Source organism: Lagenorhynchus albirostris, chromosome 9 (assembly GCF_949774975.1).
Source record: "Lagenorhynchus albirostris chromosome 9, mLagAlb1.1, whole genome shotgun sequence".
Taxonomy (NCBI): Eukaryota; Metazoa; Chordata; class Mammalia; order Artiodactyla; family Delphinidae; genus Lagenorhynchus; species Lagenorhynchus albirostris.
This window is the reverse complement of record NC_083103.1, coordinates 46307080-46334491: the sequence shown is the minus strand read 5'-3', so window position 1 is coordinate 46334491 and position 27412 is coordinate 46307080. Positions and strand designations below refer to the sequence as shown.

Sequence of the window (27412 nt, the reverse complement as noted above, 5' to 3'; positions counted from 1 at the left end):
TACACTTCTCCAAAGTACTCTTACAAATCTTGGCTCATCTGTCCAACCCAAGAGACCCACAGTTAGGATGGTACTATCATACTAATTTAACAGATTTTTTCAAAAATCTAAAAGAGAGGCCAAATAACTTGGCCCAGGTCACAGAACCAGAAGATAACAGATCTAGAAATAGTAGCCAAGCCTTTCAACCCTCTTCCGTATATTAAGCAGAGTAGTTCCAAGAGCACCAGACAGAGCAGGGGTCAGAAGATCAGGTAGCGCCGGCTCCACAGCAGCCATGTGCCTCCGGGCAGATCACCTAGCCTCCCAGTTTCCATATAAAACCTGTCCCCTGGGCAAGTGACAGGGCTGGGATGAGCATGAAAAGATGTGTGTGAAAGCATTCTCCTTCAACCAGGCACTGAGCTAAGAACTTCATCTCAGCTGCTCTTCACCACAAACAAACAAAACCTGGGGCAGTTGGTTTGCCCCCAAGAAGAGGCCCCTGAGGCTCAAGGAAGACTTTTTTCAACGTTGCTTCCTAAAACCGTGCTAGAGAGATTCTGATGGAATCTTTAAGGCTGAGATCCCTTGCAGAATTTCTGTGTTTTTCACTAATGTCCAATATACCACAAATTTCTTAAAACAAGATTTTAATTCAGTCAAGTTTAAAAGGTAAATATATGTCAGGAGATAAGGTAGGAGGTGTGTCACAAAATACAACAGGAAATAACAGAATGGCACAAACCCTAAGTGGGGGGCACTTTTGCTTCAGTGAAGCAATCAGAGCTTCAAAGAGGGTATACTCAACCACCTACTAGAAATACCCAACCCAATACCCTGACCCAAGTACCAACGCAGGAATTCCTCATAGGCCCTAGTGTCCCCCACCCCCATCTGCAAAGGAAGACAAGATGAAACGGCAAGGGCAATACCATCAAATCACTAAACTTCTCCCCCATCCCATTCCCAACAGGCAGCCCTCTGCTCTGCTCCTGATGCCCAAAATGCACATTCCACTTGCCCAGTCTCCATGATGAGAAAGCAGAGGTGATGCCCATTCATTTTTACAATAAGACAATAGTCACAGTTATAATATTAATACCAACTAATGTTTATTGAGCACCTACCATATGTCACGCATTCTTCTAAGCAGCATGAAGGGACAAGGTTGAGTACTAAAGCTGATACAAGTCAGTCTCTAAAGTAATGCAAACTTCAAAAAGCCCTCCAGACCAGACACAGAATGCAGGCCATGCTCCCCCTAGTGGCACACCGGGGTTACAGCGGTTCCTTAGGGCCCTCCCCTGGGAGGACCAGGTAGGGACATAGTAAGGGCCGCATTAGTGGGAGAACTGAAATCGCTGCTTGGGTGCTGCTATTGTGTATAAGCTCCTTGAACTGGGCAGAGCGAAAGGACAGCTGAATCCTTCTGCTGCCTCTGCAATGCTGGATTCAGATCAATCCTACCTGACCTTTCCGGAAGGATAGGGCTTTTACAGCCGTTTGTGGTCTAGTATCTGCTGGGAGGCCCACATGCAGACTTCAGCCAGAAACCCAGGAGATATCCTTGCACATCCCTACCTCACACTCCCCGCAGCCAATCCACTTACCGACTCCAAATAATTCTACTTCCAAGATTTATCTTTTATCTGTCCGTTTTTCTGCACCTCCATTGCCACCCCAGTCTTTCCCCTTAACCACTGCACCAACCTCCTAATCACCCCAGCTTTCACTCTTGCCCTCACACCTCCGTTCTCCACAGAGCTGTCTGAATCACCCTTTTACACCAAATCATGTCATTTCCTGCTTAGCACACTTCAATGGCTTCCCACTGCATTTAGGATAAAATCTGAATTCTTACCAGGACCTATAAGGCCCAGCATGATCTTTCTCCAGCCTCCTCTCCTCTCAGCACATTTCCTACCCTCCCACTCTGGGTGCCAGCTACACAGGCCACCTTTTAGTTTCCCAAAGTGTCAGATCTTCTCCAGGCTGCTCCCCTTGCCTGGGACACTCCCCCACACCCTAGTCTTCACCCAGCTGACTCTTACTCGCCTAGCCTCAACTTGCCTCTCACCTCCGCAGAGAAGTCTTTCACGATCCTCCAGTGTAAATGAGGACTCACCCTCCATGGCACTTACCATAACCTGCAATTGCTCATTTGTGCGATTACTTGCTTCCCCCCTGAGTTCCTTAGGAGCAGGAACCTGGAAAGTTTTGCTAACCAGCATATTCTCTGCATTTAGGATAGGGCCCAGCTCATAGCTGGCACACAATAAAAATCTGCTGAATGAATGCATAAAACCCCCTTTCTTCCTGTCCAACAGGAAGAAGAAACTTAGAACAGCCATTTCACGTCACTCATTGTATCTTTTCATAGACTTACAAACTATAATTACATGTCTTTTCCTCATGTGCCTTGCCTGTGGGCTCAACCAAAAATTCCTGTAAAGTCTCCCTGTGGTTTGTTTCCCAGAACTTTCCTCGTAAGGTCACTCTTCCGGGGACGCGCTCCAGGGTTTTACAGCCTTTCCCAGTCCCAGAGTGCCCACTCACAGGCACTCCAGCACAAGTATCACTGCCAAACCAAGTGGGATGCAGGAATGGCTCAACGCCCACAGATGGGAAGGCTCTCCTGGGTCAGCTCCATTCAAGGACAAAAATGTTTTCTCTCACCTCCACTGTGCAGGTCACTGTGCTTACAGAAAATACACTTTTACTTTAAAAAGTCATCTTATGTTTTATAATTTGGAGATGGGTGTAAATATTGTTTGAAAAAATGTTTTTCCATTACTGAAAAGAAACTGAAAACTACTGTCTGGGGGAAAAATAATGAAGGCCTAAATAAGAGCAACAGCAGTGTGCCTAAGCCCAAACCCCTCCCGTGACAGACATGGCCACCAAAATCTGAAATCCCTTCCGGCTTCCTCTCCTGCCACACTCCCCCACGACCACCACTCCATTACAGGCACAACCATCACACACCAGCTGGTGCTCTGAAAACTGCATTTCTCCTCTCCCTCCCCAGCTGCCCACACTGTTACCTTTTTCTGAGTGCCTCCCCTTCCCTAACTAGCAAAACCAAATGGCCTTCAAGGCCCAACTCAGTCATCACCTCCTCTGTGAAATATTTCTTGATCTCCTGGCAGGATCTGTTTGTCTACTCTGCAAGCCCACAGCAGTTTAGGATGCCTTTATCACGGTATTTATATCATTTTATCACTGCTACTTGCACTCCCTCTCCCCCACAGTTGTGAGCCCCTTGAAGTCTATCTACTTGCATATTTCATTCAGAGTGGGCAACCAATTAATGTGTTCAATAAATGAAACACTTAAAAAGACTCTTTAAAAAAAAAACCCACAGAAACAGCTGCCCCCTCCATTAGATGAGGGAATTTGAGTGGATAGCCTTACATAGTCTATCCACTCAGATTCAAGAGAAGAAAAAAAATTTTATATATATATATATTTTTTAATATATATGTGTGTATATGATCATTAGGTTCTAGATTTGATCACTAGAAGAAATTATAGTCTTTTCTTTAAAAAACTTTTCTTTAAAAACTGAAATGCCAAATCTGAAAACACAGGAGCAGAATAAATCTTTTAAAGTCACTCCTTACTTTGGGATCATTGGAATTCAAGAAAAGAAAGCTGTTATCTCAATATTACTGGCTGGATCCTAGAATGCCTAAGAGATGCAGTATAACTTCAGATGCCTCTAGAGAGCCTAGCTCCCAGTGCCCACCAGACTGGGGTCCAGCAGCATGTCCACTGAAGACACCCAGTTCTACCCATGTGTCCTGCCCATTTTCCTACACTGGGCTCTGGTTGCCATGTGAGTAGGCAGGTTTACACAAGAGCTCTTTAGGACTTTACAATTTTCCTTTTCTACCTCTGAGTGGCAATGTGGTTAAGAAGGGAAAAACTACAAATTCAGGAGTAGAGAAAAGAGTCATCAGACTGGAGTCCAGGTCCTGGTTACAGGGCGGTGAGATCCTGAGCAAGTCCCTGTCCCCCACAGGGCCTCCGCTTTTTCCTGCATATTATGAGAGGGGTATTGGGCTGTTGGAACTAGCTGTTCTCCAATGGTCCCTTCTAGCTTCAATGTTCTACTGCATTGTTCTTTGGCAGTCACCCAGATCTGTGGTTCTATCCTAGTCACCTAGTCCCCTTGCTTTCTGAATGAATCCAAAGCAGCAGAAAGGCATCTTGTTTCAGGAGCTACAGAGCCTCCATCTAATCCTTTCAGCAGAACCCCATGGGGCTCTGGAGTCATCTGCTCGGGATCAGATAGAAGAAGACCATCACCACATAAGGCAACCTTTCCTAGAGGAAAAGATGGGAGATTCAGACTCCCTGCCTAAAAGCAGCTGGCCTAAGAGAAGAAAGGCACCAAACACAGGGTGGGGAAATTAGGAAATGGCCTGGGAAGTGCCTGGAAGAAGACTACAGCTCTGCCAGGGACTCACTCCTAGCCATCAGTCTGAGACAAAGCAGCCTTTACAAAGCAGAAGCACTGGCAATATCTAACGAAGTTCTCTTGGAAGACAATCTGCTTACTGCCAATCAAGCAGTCTCTTCATGGGCTCTACCAGGGCCTTTGCATCAACAAAACAAACGCGTTCCTCCAGATGGCAATTCCAGCCCTCCTCTGCCTCGGAGCCACAGCTGGCAGGACCTCCAGTGCGCTGGCCACTGCTACACATACTTTGCTTCACAGCCTTCCTGGGAAAACAGAGAAATACCGATTCTTTGCTCAAGTCCTGGCATTTTATGGTAGGAAATTCTTCCAGGTCCTTATTCCTGACCTAATCCCGCCTGCCTCCAACCCTTTTCCCACCTACTCCCCTCCGACCCTGAGGCTCTGAACTCAGAAAGTGTGGGCTCAGCCTATAATTATCCTAGATCCCACTGCCCTGTGGTGAAGCGGCTACTGGACATCTTCATGCTGGGTTGAGCACACTCTCCTTCTGTGCGCCAGCCTTCCGGCCCCAGTCCACCTCCACTCGGCTCACAACCCTCAATATGAGGCTCAAAGTTCAGAACCCCAGGACACAAGGTACTCAGTGCCTTGATCCAGTCCCTCAGAGTATCCGTCACAGAGTGTATATATGGGCTAATTTCTGGACTCTCTCAAATCCACAGGCCCCTGACCACTGCCCCTTGTTAAGTCCAAGCATTTTAACACTGGGCCACATAAACACAGTCTTGGGGCCAGGAACAACTGGACCAAGGAGGCAGTATCCCAGACCCCCTCTAGAGGCCCCATTTACCCTTCCAGAATGGGCTTCTCATGTTTACTTGGCTCAGAACTCCAAGCTCAACCAAGATCTTACCCGTCATGACTAAAGCTTCAGGTAGGGTACAAAGTGAAGGAAAAGGAGATGGAGGAATAAGAGGAATGTGCACTCAAACAGCTTCCATGAAAACACCTTGAGCCTCAGAAAGGAGTATCCCTTAGAATAAGATCTGGGCAAAGCTGTGGGAAATGTGGGTCCAGCCATATCACCTCCTCCATACTGTCTCCCCTTATTTTCCCAGGTTGGACTGGATTCTCTACCTCCACCCCCTGTACTCCCTGGGACGGTCTACTACTCCTGCATCTGCCGTGTTCATATTTTAGTGATATTTAGCTCATATTTTCATATTTTAGTGCACCAAGGCTTACCCAGCTCATTTCTCCTACTAGCCTATGTCTTAACTCTGAAGCCTAGTTTAGGGTTCTGTACCGAGTACAATTAATAAATTTTTAACATATGAACTAAAGAAACCAACCAACTAATCGATCTAACAAATAAGGGATCAACAATATCACCACAGAACCTAAACCATTTGGTGCTTAGCACCTCAGGGTGGTCCAAGGTTTTCAAGGTGTGGTACCTATATACAAGATGATTACAAGTGGTATAAGAACATTTAAAAAAATTTTAATGCTCTTGTATTTATCTTAATGTGTATTTTTTTAAAAAGATAACCAGCTATTAACTCCATTTTCACTGAAGTCATTGAGTAGACCAATGCTAAAGAAGGTATATATGTTTTTTGTTTGCGTTTAGTTTTGTTTTGCTAAAATTAGTGGGTAAACATTTAAAGAGAAATGGGATACTTACACAACCTCAAAGTATCTCTCTCAGAATATATATTAATTACAAAGGAAGAAACAGGAAACTTGTCAGTGGAGAAACTTGGCAGACATTACCTTCACCAAGTGATCAAAGTTAACATTATTAGTAATAAGATACACTGACATCATGTACCCCTGACATGAAGCAATGAGAAGGGCACTGCACTTCTGTGGTGTTCTTCCCAAAAATCCATAACCTTAATCTAATTATGAGAAAACATCAAACAAACCAACTTGAGGGACATTGTATAAAATACCTTCCCAGTACTCCTCAAAAGTCTCAAGGTCATAAAAGGTAAGGACAGACGGAAGAATTGCCATAGACTGGAGGAGACTAAGACACAACACCTAAATGTAATGTGGGATCCTGGATTCCACCCTGGAACAGAAAAAGGACCTTAATGGGAAAGACTAATGAAATACAATTAAGGCTATAGTTCACATTATACCAACGTTAATTTCTTAGTTGATAAGTATACCATAGTTATGTTAGATTAGGGGACTTTGTACTGTCTTTGCAGACTTTCTGCAAGTCTAAAATTATTTAAAAATAAAAAGTCTTGTAAAAGCTAATTTAAAGATAAATAAATAAAAGTATATATGGTACATATCATAAACATGGGTGAGAATGACTCAAGTTTGAGAAGCAAGAGTGGCCACCCTTCAAACCCTACCTCCAAGGAAAGCTTCCCCAGAATAAGAAGAACAGCTGTAGAAGAATATTTAGTAAAATGGGCAGTGTTCAGTTCATATTACTTGGAGAAAAAGTAATTATCCCATTTTGTTAAATATATATATATATGCCACATATATAATGCATAGAAAAAATGTCTGTATTGAAATAAAGATAACCTATCCTGAACCAAGTACAGATGGCATTTATTAAATAGTAAATGGGATATAGCTTTTGGAAAGCATCTTGGCTAGATCAATTAAAATGCTCATATCCTGTGACTCAGTGGCCTCATTTCTGAGAAGCTGTCCTAAGAATAAAATGCCCAAGTATGAGGGAAAAAAATGCATGTTCCCAGCATTATTTATAATAATGAAAATTAGAAACAAACTCCATGTGAGTCATTACTAAATTGGTAAATGTCAAGTGTTTTTGACCACTACCCATACTAAAAAATAAATTTTATATAGTAATACAGAATGTGCATGTATGAGAGAGCGTGTGTGCACGTGTGTATGTATACAAAACTGAACCAAAAAGTTTCTGCAAACAATACTTATCTTTACTATGTGTGATGCTCTCTGCCATTTTATACCCTAATCTATTTCATTAAGGAAACAAACAAAGCTTGTAGAGCCCCACTAGATTGATTCCCCATCCCACTAATGATGACCTGCAGTCTGAGAAACACTGCACTAGATGGACAATTGTGCAGCCATTAAAAGAAATGACTACAATCCACAAACTGGTAACAGTGATTGGCTCTAGGGAAAGAAAAGAGAAAGAACGCAGGAGGAAGATTTGCTTTTCACCGTACATCTTTTTGTACCTTTTGAATTTGCAATACATACATGTATTATTTATTTAAAAAGTGACTGTGAAGACTTTAACAGTATCAGACAATGCTAATTTTGCATAACAAAGTTATAACTACATTAAAATGTAGCAAACACACACAAGCGAAAAAGGAAATTATACCAAAACAATAACCACATTAGCAATTTTTTCCTTCTTACTAAGTTCTACATATGCCACACGGTTACTGTTTTACTTCTACAATTTAACATATATTTATTTTCTGAAATTAATGCAATTATTGGCAAGGGTACATAGGAGATTTCAAAGCTAATGGTAATGTTTTCTGTATTAAGCTGGGTGGTAGATACATGAATACTCACATTTAAACTGTACATATAAAAAACATATACTCTATATTTTAATAATATTTTTAAAATGAAAGATTGCAAAAGTGGACCATTTTTTCAGGTCTGCCTCTTCTCACCCTCAAACTCAAGCAGACACTCCAACAAAGTGTGGGATAGGATTTAAAACCATCAGTCAAATGGATACCTTCCATTTTTGTAAACAGGTTGTAACATGTTAGAACCTGTCTCCTAAAGATTTCCATTTAGAACTTTGTAGGTGGGCTAGTTTCAGCGTTCCATTCACACTCAGGACTCTCTTTTAGTGTGTTTTCTTGATTTCCCTTCCCCCCCCCCCACTAAGCCATTGTTTATGCCTTCATACTTTAAATCACATATAAGCTCTTCTGAGCAAAAGGACCATTTCTTATTCATCTTTGAACTTCCAACAGGCTATAATGCAGTGTTTTCTTTACACACAGCAAATGCTCAATAAGTATTTATTAAATAGGCAATATCATAGGCAAAACTCCAGAACAGAGTATATGAAACACAAAAAGTAGCAAGGACATAAAGAAGGAAGCACTGATCACTGGAGATTAAATAAAGTCATGCTAAAAAAGTCATTACTTTTATTTAATACAGTTAACATGGAATTATAGTAGAGAATAAAGGAGATAATATATGTAACACACTCAGCAATAGATAGTAAGTGGTCTATAAATAATAGTCTGGGGGTTTAAAAATAATATGCACACATATTTACATAATATATATTTACATATGATATATATTATGTGTCACATAAATAAACATATGCACACACATATATCAAAGAATTCCAGGACACAATTTATCTGCACTTCAGAAAAATCTCTCTTGATCTTATGGATAAAACAGGAAGGCACTGGCAGTAGCACCATCTGGTAACTCAGGACAGCTGGGTCCAAATGGAAGAGCAAAATGGATCAGTATCAACTACGAAGGAGTACTCTGGAACTCCTAGAAGTCTGGACATTCCCATCTGTTCTAATCCTAGCCTGGTCACCCTTTTTTATCAATGACTCGGGTAAGGCACGCTTATCAAAAATGCACATAACAAATTAATTGGGAGGGAAAATTAACATATTAGAGATAATTCCAAAAAAAGGGCCTCCAAAAACTTAGAACCATAGGTTAAGTATAACAAGATTAAATTTTAAAAGGACAAAAGATATCATTTTACACTTAAGTTTATTAAAAAAAACTGCATGACAACAGGACGAAAATGGTAGAAGTAAATTTTTGTGACTTTCTGTTTGAATAAAAAAAAAAGAATGGTATAAGTGAAAGACACTTGAGGAATGGTTCAATATGAGTCAACTGATGAGTCCCTGTGATTTTGAGTTTACTGACCGACATACAGAGTCCAGATCAAATGAGGTCCATGTCTTACTTTGCTCCATTCTGGTTAGAACAATAGTGTATCCAGGGGACACACACTATATTTGCAGACCCAAGGGTAACAGAAGCCCTAATAATATCCCAGGCAAGTATGCTGAAGAGAAAAAGAAAATCAAGTCTGTGGAGTCCCTTAAATTGAGAAATAAGATAACATCTCTGGTTCATGAAGCTCTTAAGACCCCCTACAGAACAGGAAGATAAAAAACTACCCCATGACTTACTCCCCATGGAGTCATCTCTGGGAACTAGTGGCTAGATGCGATAAAGAAAGCTCACAGAAAGAAGAGACAGCTGAGCCCTGCCTGATCTGCCCTTTGTGCCTTCCACTACTTACATGAGAGCCTCTCATTTGGGGCTCTGACCATCCAAGTTCTAGTGAGGACGCTGAGAAGCTCAGGAATGCAAACAATTCTTACCCGTCATCTCCCCAAACCATGGTTCATCATGATCAGAATTACAAAGTGATGTTTTTAACCATCAGAGTGAATTCTTGTGGATCTTTAACCTTCTATACTAAGCTGTCATCTGATAGCTCTTGTGAGCAAGGACTCGGCTTTGACTGTTGTAACTGAAACATTAGACAGTAGGAATGCAGCAGTTCAGCTCCATCAGGCATTGCTGGGACGTATACATACCAGCGCATCTCCCGTAATGAGAAACTACAGTGCTTCTAAGGACTTAAGAAGAATCAGGAGGAGAGAAGAGCAGCGGCCCCTCAAAATTCGGTTCTTATCCTAGGGACATGGATGGTGGCCCTGGTCTACAGATGAGTGTCCTACTAAATAAACTTCAATGTCCTATGGTAGAAGATGCCATTTTTTAAACCCTTCTCTCTCTTTTCCCCCAAGGATAGGAACCTAGAAGTTTCTAATTTATGCAATGATTAGCTCCTTCCTTAACAATACATACACTAGGTGTATCCCATTTTTATGTAAAATAGAGCTAGTCTGCCTTTTGTATAAAAAGAGGTGCTTATAAACATTCATTCACTTAGAGATCAACTCAGAGAACAGGTGAGATGATGAGAGGAAAAACAGAGGAACGTGGAGGGAGAGAAGAGTGCAATTTAAGATCCTGAAGGACAGAAACAGGAGGAAGCTTGTTTGGAAGTCTGAGAATAGCATATCTGGGGGAATTCCTGAGCATTACTCCCTGGGATGTCAAAGAACATATCTGAGTAGCACTTAGCCTTTGAAGGAAAGAAAAAAATTCAGAAAGCCTATATTCCTTACCTGGGTGAACATGATTGTCTATAGCCCATGTAACGGGTTAGCTGACGCTGCTAATGACAGCATTATTAGGAAGAGGGCAGAGTAAAACAAACAAAAAACCACACAAAAGGTCAAGGACTACTGTCCCCAGCACAGCAGTTGCCAGCAGAAGACTTCTTTCTCACAAGCCGTGGGACTCCAGAAGCTATAACTGGGAGACACTGGCTCTCCTCATACCCAAGCAAGCAAAGGAAGTCAACCACGTTAAGAGTCCTCAAGGTGATGAAAGACTGCAGCCACTCATCATCGACGCAGATAACATCTGCAGTCAGTGATGCAGGGACACTCCTCTTCCAAGGAAAAGGCCCACAGGAGCTGAGGAGGGGAAGTTTACTCAGGAAAAATCCACCAAGAAAATGAGGCATGACTGTGTCTATGTGCTTCCAAGAGAGTAACCACTGCTTATTAAATTAGTGTTCCTCTTCAGACTCAGGATTTCTCCAAACACAGCCCGCAGAAACATAGCCACCAGCCAATCACGAAGGGTCAGAGACCCAGAGACAGCTGTGAGAGCTGTGAGAGGCAAAGAGGAGACTAAATTGGGCTGTGGAGGTTTGCAAAATGATTTTGAGGACAGTGAAGGTGACCCCAACTCTATTTTTCTTTCTTCAACCGTGATCTCTCTCTGCTCTGTCTCCTGCTGTATGGGGCGGTGAGAATGAACACAAGGAGGGAGATCAAGAGCTCTTTGAATAGAAAGCAAGAACTTGAAGGGTAATTGACTGTGGAGGTGAAGGAGGGTCCAGAATGACTCCCAGGTTCCGGCTTGATCGCTGAGCACCAGCCACCACAGCAGGGAATAGAGACAAAACAGAATATTCCAAGGTGCTATGCTGTAGTCATGTCTGAGTTTAACCAAGAGAGGAAGTTGCTCCAACACAGGAAGTTATCTAGACAAGACAGACAAGAGTGGAGAGAACAGAGATGGAGGAAGGGGAATTAGAAAAACAGTTAAGGAGAAAAAATAAAAAAGGAAAGGAAGGAAAGAGGAAAAGGGGAATGGAGAGAAGTGCATGCATGCGTGTGTGTGTGTGTGTGTGTGTGTGTGTGTGTGTGTGTGTATTTTAAGAGGAGGTGGGGAGAGGACATGGATAACACAAACAGCCATAACTCTGCAAATACTGAGTTCAAATATCGGCCACAGCCTACTAACAGCAGAGTGTGTCCTCTTCGGTAGTTAGGTTCTGGGGTCAGCATATAACATGAAAATCATGTGGAAACAAATTACTCTTGAAATTCCCTTCAAAAGGCACCACCCTGGAAACCAGCCACAGTCTCTGAGGAAACCCAATTCAATACTTTTCATATACATTATTTTCATGCACTCTTAAGAATCTCAGAACTAGAAGGACCCGAGGAGTCCGTCCTCCTTATATAGTGGTTATCAAAAAGAGTTCCTAGTAGCAGAACCACTGATTTAGTCTGAAGCTTCTTGAATAAGCTTCATTTTGCTCAGAGAGACTGGTAATCACCTAATGTCACCTAACTAGACAGGACTTTTCTCTGACCCCAGACTCCTTCCTCCATGCTTCTCGTCTTAAATTTCCCCTAGGAGACAGAAGGCCAAGATTGGAGGTCCCATTATACCACTAAATAGTTGTGCGAGTTGGGAATAGTACCCTCTCCTTTCTTGGCTCTAATCTCCCCATCTGGACAATGAAGCCAGATTAGATGAACTCTAAGAGCCCAGACAACTCTGAGATACGTACTGAATGAAAAAGTGCTTTGAAAAGCACTTCATAAACATAAGATATCGTAATGGTCAACTCTCACAGGGCAGAAATGTTGGCATCCTACGTCTTTCCCCTCAATTTTACCCTTAATATCCCATGTCCAGGTCCTACTTATTCTACTTTCGAATATTCTCTAGGATTCACCCCCTTCCTCTCTATTCCGGTTGCGGACGACCCATACTCTTTGGTGGGTCTCCTTACTGCCAATCTCTGTCCTCTCCAAAATTAGCCTACTCTCTTCCACAAGACTGCTTCCCACGAAATTCCACTTTCGCTGCATCCCTTCCCATCCCCTGAGCACCAAGGCAGATCGTCGTTGCAGGGACCCTGGAAAGCCACACCCTTTCTATGTCCCTGCTGTTCTCCACAACCAGAACACCTCTCCTTTGATTATATAAAGTCGATCCAAACTTCAAAGATCAGAAAAGATCCTGCCTCCGCCAAGAAAGTTTTCCTATAGTTTTAAGAACCTTATTTCTGAACTATAAACACATTCACAGTTAGTAACCAAACACAGTTAAGATCTCTATATTCTCTATTTGTTTAACAAATTTTGTCTCTCCCAATAGATGATAAATTCCCTCGGTGATTAAAAAAGCTTTATATAATATTTGAATCACAATGTTGGTTAAGCTGAAAAATTCAGCTAGTATTATTGACTGTTTGATGGCTGAAAAGCAAGATGTTTTGCCCTTGACCTTTCGCAGGAAACGTTGGGGGTGCGGGGAGTGGGGAAGGGAAGGGGTGGAATCAATACTCCCCCAACTCCTGAAGTACCTTCCCACCATTTCCTCCCAACTTTCACCTATTCTGTTTGAACCCTCTATCACAGGTTCAAATCAACTTCTTCCCTAAGGATGAGTCTCAGCACATCAGAGCAGTATGCTCTGTAATATTTAGTTATATTTAGGCAGTTATATTTAGCTCCATTCTTAATCCTGATCAGTCTTGATCAGTCCGCATGATAGCAGCAGCTGCTTACAACCCCTGACAGTGACGGGAAGGTAAAGGCAAGAGAGAAATGCAGAAGGAGGAAGAGCCAAAAACTAGCAGGGATTTTGTAATATACATTTCAGATTTGGGCCCTTGAGGGAGGTCTGCTTCAAATTAAGCCCCATCTGTTCTCAAGCGCCAAAGAGGCAGGACATCCATGGGAAGGCTCTGTAACCTGTCAGCACATAGACACCTCTACAGGCCATGCCAGTGAGGACTGCAAAAATGCTTCTCATCCTTAGGGAGCCAACAAACTGGAGGTGGGGACTCTGACTGGCCATCCCTGCCAAGGGATGCTAACATGTGCTGTCACCACCCAGAGCGTCAACGTAACCAGACTGGAAAGACACCCAGAAGACACATGCTCTTACCTGCCGCCTCTAAGCTCCTTCCTCACAAAAGGCATCTGCTGCACCCACCCATCTCCAGAGCCAAAGATCACAGGAAACCGAGCACTAATCTTCCTCCTCGGACCCTTCCTTCCAGAGTGGCAAGGAGACAGGGAAGCAAGTCAGAGAAAGTTTTAAGGAGAATCCATACCACACGGCACCCCATGAAAAGCTAGCTCCTGGTCCCAGGACTGCAAGAAAGGGCAACTCCACATTCAAACTCCTGGTTATCTCCAGGGGCTGATCTCCATGGAACTGCCCTCGCATTCTGCATCACAGAGGCATGAAGCAACCGCACCCCACAGAGCCCCAGAGGCAGAGAGTTAGGCAGAAAGGAATGCAGACGGCTTCCCAGAAGTGCCCAGCAGAGAAGAAAACCAAGAGCTTACCACAGCTTCCTGGGCCCAGAAGGGGAGGAACTAGGCTCTCAGAAGAAAGACTTCAGCAGCTCAGAGACCTTGAAGGTCCTCATATCTGAAAGCCCTAAAGACGAGAAAAGTACCGTGGTGGGAGTACACCTGGACAGAACAAGCCTGGGCTGGCCCCAGATGGCTTCCAGTAAGCAGTGGCTATGCTGAACGTGAGCAAGAGTCTTACAGAAACCCGAAGCTATTGATGGCCCCAAAGGTACCCAAGGCAGGCCTGGGATGGGGATGTCTGAACCACCTAGTATAAGCTTTTGCTGGTGGCTTTACCACCTGCTTTCCATGCAGGGGCTTCATTTTTTTCCACATCTTGGGGGAGGAGGATGGAACGAGAGCAGGTACCCAACATCTGACAGGAACACAAAGCTACTCAGCAGATGGGCTTCATAGGCTCCAGTGCCTCCCAGCTCTGTTCTCTTTGTCATGCTCCAGAGGACACAAAGCTTCTTCCATTCCTACTGTGAGTTGTAGGCTTCCCAAGGAGCCCCACCACAGTTCCCAGAAACCCATACATAGGCAAGGCTGAGCAAAGAGGAAGATCTTCCTTGCAGACGTGCTTTCTCCAATTTGTCACATATTATGGCTTTGTGAGGCTCTGTTCTAGGATAAGCATAGGGGAAGGGGCAGAACGTAGAAAGGAGGTGATTCGGAACACCTCCTGTTGTATACTAAGCAGCCACATTAAACATACCAAACAAAAATAATCAAATAATTTTAATTGAAAAATGAGTTAAATCATAAACTGCTTTCCCTTCCAAGAAAAGGGCAATTCCTAATACAGATTCCCAAAAACCCAGACAACGTTTCTCCTTCTCCTCTCATATCTAACCCCAGTTTGGAAACCCTCATCAGTTGTCAGCATTAAAACAAAATACACACAGACACACAGAGACACACACGTCTGTTCACTCCTCAAAGCCTTGTTCCCACAGCCAAGGTTACAAGACCCTTTCCAACTTCAGGTCCCTGTGGGGACAGCAGGAGGCAAGAATTAGACGAAGGCTTTTCCCAAGCAAAGGCCTTGTCTCCCAATAGGATTGGGGGTGGCTTTAGACACCCCCAAGTGCAGGAAGGAGGCTGAGCACCTGGAATCCCCCCTTCCTCCACAGCACCAGTAAACCAGCTGACGTCATCTCTCTGGTAGCCACATGTCTGCCTCCCAGCCTCTGGGATTTTGCCCATCCTCACCTCAAGATTGCAAAATAAGTGTCTGGAGCTAGTTAGTTCAGTTACTTACAGCCTGGTACCAGTGAGACAAAGGTGAAAGGTTTGCTCCTTATACAAATCATTAGTTTCACCCTGCCCTGTGGCCATAGGTTTTACTCCCGTCCCTTGATCAAAATGCATGCTGCTTTTTGCAGAGACGAGACCAAAGATGAGCTCAAACCATCTCTGGGCACCACAGAAAGAAAGACAAAGGAAGAGGTAATCAGTTACGGACCTACTTCTTTAGAACTACATGACATATACTATCCCCAGGCAAAAACATATGGATAAACTTTCCCACTCTAACAGGAAATTCTCAGTCACTTGGAACCTAGTAGAGCTTGGAATTTTATTCAAAAAATTGTTCCATTTTCCTGAATTCTTCATTCCACAAAGAGATGCTACAGTTTACACACAGAGCACAGGGACATCATCAGTTTTCATAAATTGGCAGCAGATTTATCCCACTGGAAATAGACACAGCTTCAAACTAGAAGCTTTCCATTTAAGACCTGACACAGCAACACAACAAGAATGTATTATTTCCTACTCAAGAATAGGAGCAGATAATTCAATTAACTCCACTAAACAACTTGTTTCAAGAATGTGGTCCTGTCATAATTGGATCATGATATTCAAAGTAGGGGGACGTCTTCAGGCTTTAAGCTAAAGTATTTCCTGAAGTTACACATAGCAAAAAAATAAATAAATAAAAATAAAGAGGGAGAGGGAGAGAGAAGAGCTTAGTCAGGCATGGCACACTCTAGTACCTCCAGCTGCCACGCAGAGACTCAGACCAAAGGAAGGACCCAGCTTTCCTGACGGAGCACCAGGCCTCCTTTGGAAGCACTTTTCTTCCTCTCCATATGACAGGAATGGAGTTGGCTCCTTCCACAGCAATATCACCCTTAGGGGCCAGAGGATGAAGACTGGTTTTGCACTGAACACTCCTTTGTCAGTCAGTCATCTTTACAAGTTGAAGAAATTTTCCCAAAGAAACAATATTAGATATGGTAGCTGCATGCCCAAATAGGCTCATTACTGAACATGGCTAAAATACTGTTTATATAAAGATACAAGAAAAACCACCTGTGTAAATAAATACTTGCAATAAAACAAAACATAAGAGAAATAAAATTAAATAATTTTTACATATCCCAAAACTGTGGTCCTGGAAGAAGGACAGATTAATTGAAAGATAGGTATTTTTAAGGATTCCAAAAGGTATTCACAAGGACAAGACTGACAGCACTCATTCTTCACATCATCTCATTTCACTCCCAAATGTGTGGCTTTCCTTTCCAAAGTATTCTTGGTATCATGCTTATCAGCTATGACTGGGGCTAGCTTTCACTCCACAATCAAAGAGGGAAGGGGACAAGGAGAGTATTTCTTGAGGTAACTACGCAAAATAGGTAGAAGAGAAAGAGAGTGGAGGAAGAAGGTTAAAGAAGATGTGAGTAGGATTTGAAAAACACCTACCTGAAGGGGAACTATGAGCTATGACTCCTGAGAAACACAGAAGGCAGAGGGTTTGTGAGTATCCAGGGCTGGAGTGGCAGGGAGGACACATCGGGCATTACGTGACAGCTATCAGTTGGGCCATCTTCCTAGGACAAGTTGGTTTAAGAACAAGTGAGACGGGGGAAAGTACCAAATAGCCAGACATGGGCTCACAACTCTTATCAAGCCCCAAATCAAACCATTATTTCGCCCAGACGATGCTGGCATTCACAACAAACACATCTATAGAGCCTATAGGAAATGTTTATGCCTGTTCTCTTGGAGCTGGATGAGTTGGAGTACCTAGCTATCTAAAGGAAAGGAACTATCCCAGAGCTCCACGTCATCTAGCTCTAACAGTCCCAGTAAAGTAGAAGGCATCCTCACTGGTGATGTAGGGTCAGGATGGAGTCAGAGCATATAGAGTACGTTAAAAAAACAAAAACAAGCAATTATACCCCAATAAAGATGTTAAAAAAAAAAAACAACAAAAGAGAGAGAAAGAAAGAGAGAGAGGAAGGAAGAAAGGAAGGGAGGGAAGGAGGAAGGAAGAAAGGAAGAAAGAGAGAGAAAGGAGCACTGTGGTGTATGTCACAGGGACTTAAGATAAATTAAAGGATTGCAGAATAGCAAAGAAGGCCCAGTTGAACACATACAGAGTCAGTTATGTAACTCTTCTCCCCAGAACTACTCTACTCAGTTCCATGACTTTCCCTAGCAAGGTGCAGCAGCCTGAGAGCCTCCTGAGGTTGGGTGTAGCAAGAGTGAGTGCAGGTCCTTATCACTAACCCTGCAGGGACAAATATCCCTCTGAACTCATTTACCAAAGTTTCTGCTGATTATGCCTGACACAGGATCACAGGGCAGCAAAAGACTGTGGAGATGTCTTCCAAATCTGCACTGGAGGAAACCAACACAAATCTTTAACTGGAAAGAAAAAGTATAAACTAGGCAAGACCTGATTAAATCCCAGAATCATTTCAGAAGGGGACAGGGAGAGATCAGGAAGAAATGTACCTCTGCCTATCTGAGTATGTGTGTGAGAGCTATGGTTTACATAGGCAGACGTTAAACTACTTTGTTCTTCTTCAAAGACTTGCCTCTCATGAACACCAACGGGGCATCTCTCAGTTCTTTTGTCTACTTTTAGTTCCTAGTTCCTGGTGATAGGATCCCCCAAATATCACCCCCTTCCTTGCTGGAACCAAACCATACCACCTTCAGGGCACAAGAACTGGAACGCAGCCATGCACAGAAGGAGTGATCAACAAATGCAGAAGTTGGACATGTTAGCAAACATTTAACGTTTCTGGAAACTACTACTTCCAAGGACCATTCTCCACATGATGAGGAAATCAAAGCCAGGTGAAGATCTGGGCTGAGTTTCAAATATTTCTGGGTTTATGAAGGAGGTGGAAGGTGGGAGGCAGAATTCTGGAACTGAACCCACAAAAGGCCAAGCCTCCCACACCTCAAGGGTGACAGCAAACAGGTGTGGACCTAGAGCAGCCCCAGTGGTGGACAAGGCAGTTATCTCTTGAAGTCATCCTTGTCAGAGAATTTCCACCACTTTGTTATCACAGTTTATACTTTTTCAAAGTGACTAGACATATTCATTTTATCTATATTTGGATGTGAGTTTCCTTCTGGCTCCACTAATGATAGTCATGGTCACAGTTCTCTGCCTCTAGCCCATCTACTCTCCTTGATCCCCCAGGCTTACTCTCTGGGTTCCTAACTCCATAGATTCCCGTCTTCTTTATCATAAGGCCCCTTTTGACAAAATGAAATTGAGACATAGAAATGTGACTTGCACAAGATCACACTGCAAATTAGTAGCACAGCAGGGATTAGAATCCAATTCTCTGAACTCTAGTCCAGCACTCTTTCCAACTGACCACAATACCTCTGTTATAGGAGAAACATCTGCTCTGGAGCACCAAGACCAAGAATCAAAACAGTTTATCTGCATGTCTTCTTAAGCAAAACAACACAGCCAGAATGTTTGGCAGAGACTAACTAAATATTTCCCCTGTGATCTACGCCGGAGGGGAAGACTGTGGGAGTGAGGTAGGCACAGGACACAGGGAAACTGAAGAGAAAACCACTGCAAAGCCAGCAGATGGGCGACAAAAGAGGGAAAATGCAATCTTAAACTGAGGACAAGCTAGGGGCACAGGAATCAGATTTTTTCTTTAATGTTGAGATTTAAAATTAGGATTCCAGACCTAAACGTGAATGTAAACAGACTGTCATCTAAGAACTGACTAAAGAGAAGCCAGAAGAAAATGTATCACAATATCAAGTCATAAAGACAGGAATCTATGGGAGTGAGATGGGGGTGCCTAGGAACTCAAGGCTAGAGGCAGAGAAGCACTACCGCGGGGCATCACTAGTAGAACTGGAAGGGAACTCAAGGGACCTAGACAAGGTTCTTCCAAAAGGAGAAAAAGCACCAAGATCATTCAGCTGAAAGAAGGCTGGGGGAACAGAAGTCGTCACTGTACAAAACTAGGTCCCCTGGTTTAAAAAAAAAAAAAAAAAGAAAGAAAAAAGAAATCTACCTGATGATGCAAGAGAGAAACTCTCCAAAGAGTTCGAAAGCTGTGGAATGGGAAAGTTCTTACCACCAAGGAAACGCCACTTGAGCTTTCCCGGAACCTTTAAGAAAGAAAAGGCTTCAAAGGGCATAGGACTCCTCAATTGTGTTAAATGAACAAAAAGAAAAGGGAGGCTTCCACAACAGAACAAAGAGGTCTGAGGCAGGCCTTCTACCACTGCCCCTGGGGGCAAAAGGGTTTTCTCTAGCACTCCTGTGACCAGTTATCTTAGAGAGCACACAGTGAGGTCAGCCTCAGAGAGGCTGTTTGCTGTGCCTGCATTCTCGTAGGCAGGCTGATTGGGAGCAAGCATGAGGTAACCTCACCAGCAAACGTGGCCACTGGTGGTCACCCTCGGGCTGGAGGAAAGGGAAAGAAAGAACCTGGAGCTCTTACCCTCAACAGGTTTACGTTCTATTTGAGCAGCCAAGACACACATCCCAAAGAACTAAGAGGGCTTCCCTGGTGGCGCAGTGGTTGAGAGTCTGCCTGCCGACGCAGGGGATGCGGTTCGTGCCCCGGTTCGGGAAAATCCCACATGCCGCGGAGCGGCTGGGACCGTGAGTCATGGCCGCTGAGCCTGCGCGTCCGGAGTGGCCCACTACCACACACACAAAAAAACAAACAAAAAAACCCCAAAGAACTAAGAAATCCTGCATCAACACTTTAGCTCAACAAGCTCCCATAAGCCATCCAGCCTCTGGGCTTGGAAGACTATTCCCTTTCTTAAAGAAGAGTACCGGGCTTCCCTGGTGGTGCAGTGGTTAAGAATCTGCCTGCCAATGCAGGGGACATGGGTTCGAGCCCCGGTCCGGGAAGATCCCACATGCTGTGGAGCAACTAAGCCCGTGCGCCACAACTACTGAACCTGTGCTCTAGAGCCCGCGAGCCACACCTATGAGCCTGCGAGCCACAACTACTGAAGCCCACATGCCTAGAGCCCGTGCTCTGCCACAAAAGAAGCCACCACAATGAGAAACCCGTGCATCACAACAAAAAGTAGCCCCCACTCACCCCAACTAGAGAAAAGCCTGCGTGCAGCAACAAAGACCTAAGGCAGCCAAAATTATAAATAAATAAATTTAAAAAAAAAACCTTTAAAAAAAAAAAGGAGAGTACTGACAACTAAGACAGTGATGAGCAAATAAGAAATGGTCTAATAGTCACAGAACATAGCAAAAGGGAATTTTAGGAGACAGAGGAATTGCTTCCTGATTGTGAACTGATTCACTCACTAGGCAAAGTCTATGAGACAAGGAGCTAAGCCAAGGAAAGTATTTTAAAAGGATAGGGGGAATGGAGAGGGCAGCTCTTCCCCAGCTGGAAAAATTGAGAAGGCAGACAAAAGGAAGGAGTGAACTCCATGGAAACAGGGAAACCCCCCACCCCAAAGCTTCATGTGTAATCAAAGGCAGAAAGGACCAAACTAATGTAAACAGGCCAAGGGAAGCTAATGTGCCCTTCTCCAGAGAGGCCAAAACACACACTTCCCCAGCATGGCCCTGGAAATGCAGAAGTTAGGTGTTCCCTTAGATGAGGCAGGCAGCCTGGGGGAGTTGGGGAATTCCCAGGATGCTCTTGGGCATTTTTTTCCTCCGAGTTCCCAGGCACTCAGAGAGTTCACAAAAACTCCCGGGCACAGAGACCAAGTAGAAGGTAAAGCTAAGACTTTACTGCTTGGAGGAAAATGCAGTTTGCCCAAAGTTCCCACAAGAGAGAATCAGAAGAAAATAACCAGGAGGAACAGCAGGACAACCTCCAAATCTGAGCACCTAGGCCACAGGCCTGCGGGCTTCCCACAGTCCTCCTTAGCTCCGATGCAATAAACAGCTGCCCTGGAGAAAACAATGGGCCTTTGTCTGTGCCTCTGCCTTTAGATTATCTTGGAGAACCGAACAGGATAATTCCTTTAGAGGAGTGGTTCTCTTAAATACTGGCCCAGGCCATGATTAAAGTTTTTATCATGTACAGCATCCCTCTCAAATTCCTACCTGATCCACAGTGGGCAGTAAGGGTCCTGTGCAGCCCTGGCCTGGTACATGAACCAGTCCCAGACAGGTTCTGGCAGCACTCTTCCTGGAGCCCTCACCAGTCAGACACCAGAGCTATGACTTCTGCTTTCTCCTTGGCCTGGCCACAGAATTAAAAGCCGAACAACTTACCCACTTCTCTCCATTCACCAGACTATTCCATGTTGTGTGAATTACTCTGACGGTTGATGCTGTTTTCATCAACATACCTGTTGAAATGCACTATCAACAGTAACTGTGATAAAATAAAGTGTGAAACAAGCTGGAGAGTCAAGCTTCTCCTGAGGTACTAACAAATAAAAATTCCCCAAACTGACAAACACATCAATAAATTTTATGTTGTAATTTTTCTTGATTCAAAATAGTTTAAATCTAACCTAATTTTGTAAAAGAGGAGAATTAGGTGCTTTCTTGCAAAGAGCTGCCCTATTATCCTATTTTAGTTATTGTTTTTAATTCATTATTCTGGTTTTCAAATGTCCTTTCTTATATGATGTGATGATGACAGGTTTGGGGTTTTTGTTTATTTTTGGCCTCTTTTCCTGGGAAAAATATCTTAAAATCTAGGAATTCTATATTGGCCTCAAAAAATAAACAAACAAACAACTGTGTTTTATGAAATTCAATATCCTATAGTATGCTAGTCTTTTCCCATCTTCCTCCACAGAGACAACTGGTGGCAAATGAATTGAGGAGCCATTTCTTTCAAACCACCAAGGACTAGATGCCACAGCACAAAATCCCTTCACATGAAACAGAGACAGTCTGAAGAATTCCTAGTATCTTCCTCCTCAAGACCTCTCTCCTCACCAGCATTACTCCTCTCCCCAAAAGCCTCCAAATAAAGCGTACTCAGAGTTTTTCAGAAAAGTTAGCTGGATACCATGAGTTCCCTAATTCAATCCAGAAGATCGCTCATTTTCCATGATTTCAGCACAAAGCATCATCACAATGTAGTGGAAAGGGCTTTGGAATCAAATGAACCTGGGTTCAAATGTGGGATCTTGGGAAAGTTACTTGATTTCTCTGAGTCATGATTTCCTCCTCTTCAAGACAATCAGTGGAATTTAGGAGCGTATCAAGCAGTGACTAGCACAGAGTAGGTCTCCTGCACTGACTCAGTTCTTGCTTGTCAGCATTCCCTCCTACTGTCCCCCAAGAGCCAGGCTCTTCAGAGAGTTCTTTGAAAACAGAGATCTGGAAATAATGAAGCCAAGTACAACCTTTTCCCACAAGAACTCAAAGTCATGCGGCTTTCCTTACCTTGCCTTGCTAGTTACATTCCATAGCTGTCCACAATTCCTTTCCAGCCTCTTTTGGAAAGGCCGGGGCACCTATTTTATGGTATAAATCTCCCTCTTCTCCTTCTTAAGAGCCTAGAAGAATAAATAATTAGGTGGCTCAGGGTTCTCTAAGGGCAGGGCTTTCAGTGTCATCCTGGAAACTATTAAAATGTGGAAAAACCACTCAGCTCACCACCTCACGTTTCTGTGTAGTATCGAATCAACCCTTCTGGAGTTCCTTCAATCTGCAAATACTGAATCAGGTCTCTTGTACTTTGAGCAAATACTGAATCAGGTCTCTTGTACTTTGCTGAACAAATGTTCCAAAGAGGCAACAAAAAAAACATAATCAATTTTTTCAAGACTACATACAGCCTCATGTTATAGTACTCCTATTTTGATCCCTATTAATGGCAGCCTCTCCATCAGGAAAGCAAAAGAATTCCCAGTACGAGATGGGCCAGAAGAGTGACCTCACATACTACCTTTTCCAGGACCATAGAATTTTACACAGTTGAATTCTTTATAACAAGCGTTATTTAGTAAATGGAAATGTTAAGCTTGATTTAATTTGCAGAAATTTGTAAAAGGTTTTCATGTAAACAAATTCAAAAATCGGAAAAAAAAAGTATTTATTGGTCCAAAGATCTCAAATTTCAATTCCAAAATTAGAGTCACCCTTTTAAATGACAAGCAGATGACCTCAACCAAGCAGGTGGCCAAAGCGGGTAAGAGCCCTTGGACTCTAGCACTAGTCTCAGTCTGCCCATTGCTACTAAGGTAACAAAACCTGTAAGAGGAATAACCCTGGGTGGGCCTCATTTTACTCCCCTAGCAAAATGTAAACAAGGAACAGAAGATTACCAATAAGGAAAACAGTCACTGGGAAGGAAGCACCATTAATGGATCGCTCTTGCCCTCACTACCTCATGCCTGGCTGAGAGCTCCCTCCCCATACCTCCAACCCCACTGCATCTCCCTTTTGGGCCATCAAAGTGTACTTCTAGGCTGGCTTTAAGTCGCCATCTGGTTCATGCCACTCCTGCCATCTCCCCCAAAGTTTTCATGTTCTTTTATACCCCTGAGCCTTTTGCATAAACTGTTCCCTCTTCCTGGAATGTCTTCCCACCTCTATTATGCTAGCCAGCTCCAAGAGTCCCTCAAGATTCAGTCCCCACAGCACCGCTTCTAGCTGCTTTCTCTGACCCTGGGGCTTCCTTTGCATTTTTCCTTATTATTCTTCCCTTTCCTCGCTATCATACTCTATTGTAAATGTTCATTTTTCAAAGATGCCCTAAGTGAATTTTGCAAAACAAGTACTCCTTCCATATATTTAAATCAACATTTAAGAGATATACCTTCTGGCACGTAATAAACATTGACATTTTAAAATAAAATTACTACGTTACTCTCTTAAATGAATCCAATGAAATCTAAATACCACAGTGATTTGAAATCTACCATCATTCATTTAAAAAAAAACATGAAATTTTATGCCATTCTTTTTTTTCCATATACACTTATCATTTTTACTTCCTCCTCAGAATTTTACCCTAATATTTTACGCTTGAAAATATTTTACTGGTAAGCCTATGATAGTTCTCTGCATTATAAGTATTATATATAAATTGATATATATAAATTTTTTAATTCTCCTATAACAGTAAGCTCTAAACGTTAAAAAAAATTTTTTTCTTCTGGATTGGGCTTTCATTACCTTTGTTATTAATATACAATTGATCAAAACATATTACAAATTTGTATTATTAAATATAAAAAGTAAAATTGTATTGCAAATACATTAATTTTCCATTTTTATAGTTGCAAGTGCCAAGAAACTGTTTACATAAATAACTAGACAGGAATGAAGTTAAGTTTTTTTTACAGTAATATCAGTCAACCTTTGCACTCCTGAGCTAAATGCCAAAATTAGACAGTGGTCTATCATCAAAAATTTTTAATGATCTACCAACTGACAATTCTTTCAATTTTGTTGAAAGCAAAAACTAAAAACCATCTGATTTAGAAAAGGATTTGTTACTCAGAGTCACTCACTTTCTCTAAAAGTATTTTTAATTGCTCCTTTGCTAGCCAACTGGGAAGTTTTCACACAGTCAGCACACAAACAGCAAGATTCAGGATGAGAAATGCTATGTCTTCTTTTTGTAAAGTGAGAGAAGAGTGACTGAGAAAGGGGACATCTTGAGTACAACTGTATTCACAGACCTGGAGGCTGTAGAACCAAGCAGCCAGCGCTCCAGAAACAGGACCAAACGGTGTGTCTCTCAGGTACAAACCACGTCCATCAAAAGCTTTCTCTTATCACTGGAGGGCTCTTCCTTCAAGTTAATCCTAACAAAGATGAAATGGGAATTCAGAATTCCATTTCTCTTATACAAAGTCATTTTCCAAAATGAGGGGTTTGTAATTAAGTGACCATTAATTAAATTCAACATCAGAAAATTTTAAATGGCCCAATTCCTTAACCTTTATAATGAGCCTGAAATGAAATCTCGATATATTGAAAAGGACTTCTCACAAATCTCAGTAAATACAGTACAAACAAAATAGTCTGAAGCTATGAAAGGAGGATCAACAAGTAAACTTACAAAAATGAATAAATAGGAAAAAGATATGAGTCAAAGAAAAAAAAAAAGCCTTACGGTAGAAAAGAAGAACAAAGCCAATCCCTTTAACTGGATGCCTTCCTCACAGTAAACAATCAATCAAATTTACAGAATGGCTGATATTGATTCTCGAGGTATAAAACAGACTATCATACTGACTATATAAATAGTACAGGCTGCAAAAGAAATAGTAAAAACATGAGGTCCATACTAAATCAATGAATAGATGAATGTAATAAAAATAGAAATGATGCTACAGAAAAAGCTAATCAGAAAAAGATATAATATACAGAAAAAATTTTTAATGAAAGAAATAGATTCAAAGAATGCAAAAAATCACAATCATGAGAAGGGATGCAGCTCAGAGAACCACCTGCAAATAACAGAAATCTTTGAACAAATGACCTCAAATCTGTAATCAGAATTTTAACAGAAGCAAACTGTCCAGAAGTGATTAAAGAGTTTGGTCCGAAAATAAGATTACAGAATCCTAAACAAAATCAACAATGAGGAACTAACACTATGTATGACATTCTCATACCTTTTAAGTATGAAGAGAAGAAAAAACTCTACGTATGGAGAAGACCCAAATTTGACTTTCTTCCAGTTTTGCAGAGGATATAATTAAGGCCCAGATATGTATGAAAAGCTCTGAGAAAGTATTTCACCTCAAATTTTTTAACAAGATGAGAAGATGCCTTGAGAAAATGAAAACAAATTAAGAAATATACCCATCACATACCTCAAGTCCAAAATACAGATCAAAGAACAATTTTAAGTGAGACTTAAATGTTTTAAGTTTAAAAAATAAGATCAAATAGCCACAATCAACAATTTCTTATTAAAAAGATAAATAAAATGCTAAATAGGGAAATAACAATTGTCAAGAATAAGTCATTAGTAAAAATATACAAAAAGTAAGAAGCAACAGACAAGAGGAGAAGCAGTATCAGAACATGAAGATAAATTAACAAGTAATTTATACAATGTCAGTGACATTTACAGAAGAGGCATACCAACCAAATGCAAAGTGTGGGCATTGTGTAGATCCCCATGCAAACATCCAATTCAAGTAAAAGACATCTTTGAGACAACTGAGGACATTTGAATGTGGCCTGGGTAATAGATGATATTAAGGAATTGTTGCTAATTTTGTTAAATGTGATGAGAGTGGTTATATATATATATTTTTTTTTTAACTTGCACAAAATTTTTTTTTTCTTTTTCAAATTCTTTTCCCAATTAGGTTGTTACAGAATATTGGGCAGAGTTCCCTGTGCTGTACAGCAGGTCCTTGCTGGTTATCCATTTTAAATATAGCAGTGCGTCCATGTCAATCCCAACCTCCCTAACTATCCCTCCCCCCTAACCCTTCCCCCGTGGTAACCATAAATTCATTAGCTCTAAGTCTGTGAGTCTGTTTCCGTTTTGTAAATAAGTTCATTTGTATCATTTTTTTTTAGATTCCACATATAAGCGATATCAAACAATACTTCTGGTGGTTATATATTTTTAAAGTCCTTATCAGTTAGATATGCTTTCTGAAATATTATTGGGTAAAATAACTCAAAATTCCAGAAATGATGAGAGAGTTAAATAAATAAAACAAAGTTGGCAAAATGTTGATAATATTTGATGCTGGATAAGGATATATGGGAAAATTTAAAGTTTTTAAATTAACATATTTATTGGGCATGTACTAAGTATCATGCTCTGCCTTGGTATTAGACACAGTGATAAAACGGCCTCAAGAAAGAAACACAGTAAAGTAAGTGTTCTTAACCTAGGGTTCACCTAGGCAAATATCTATGATTTCTATCAGTGACAAAGTCACAGGTAGTACTATTACTACTGTGCTCTATTGCCTATACTCATAATTAAAAGAAATACTAAATCTCAGTAAGGGGTCAGTGAAAATGATGATGTAATTTTTCTACCCAAGTTGCAGACCCTCTGAATTCTATCCATGAACCTCCAAGGATTAC

At 42.0% G+C, this 27412-nt stretch overlaps 1 protein-coding gene across 4 annotated transcripts in view; it reads right to left on the bottom strand.

Moving 5' to 3' along the window:
* Positions 1 to 27412, bottom strand: part of DENND2B (DENN domain containing 2B) — a 155680-nt gene that overhangs the window by 109941 nt on the left and 18327 nt on the right. The window contains exon 1 of one of the 4 annotated variants that reach the window (XM_060159728.1): positions 13736 to 13764. The exons of 2 other annotated variants lie outside the window; for them this stretch is intronic. The gene's annotated coding sequence lies outside the window, so the exon portion shown is untranslated. Of the gene's footprint in view, positions 1 to 4545; positions 4589 to 13735; positions 13765 to 27412 lie in introns of those variants that run through there. One more of the 4 variants, XM_060159727.1, reaches the window with a different exon arrangement.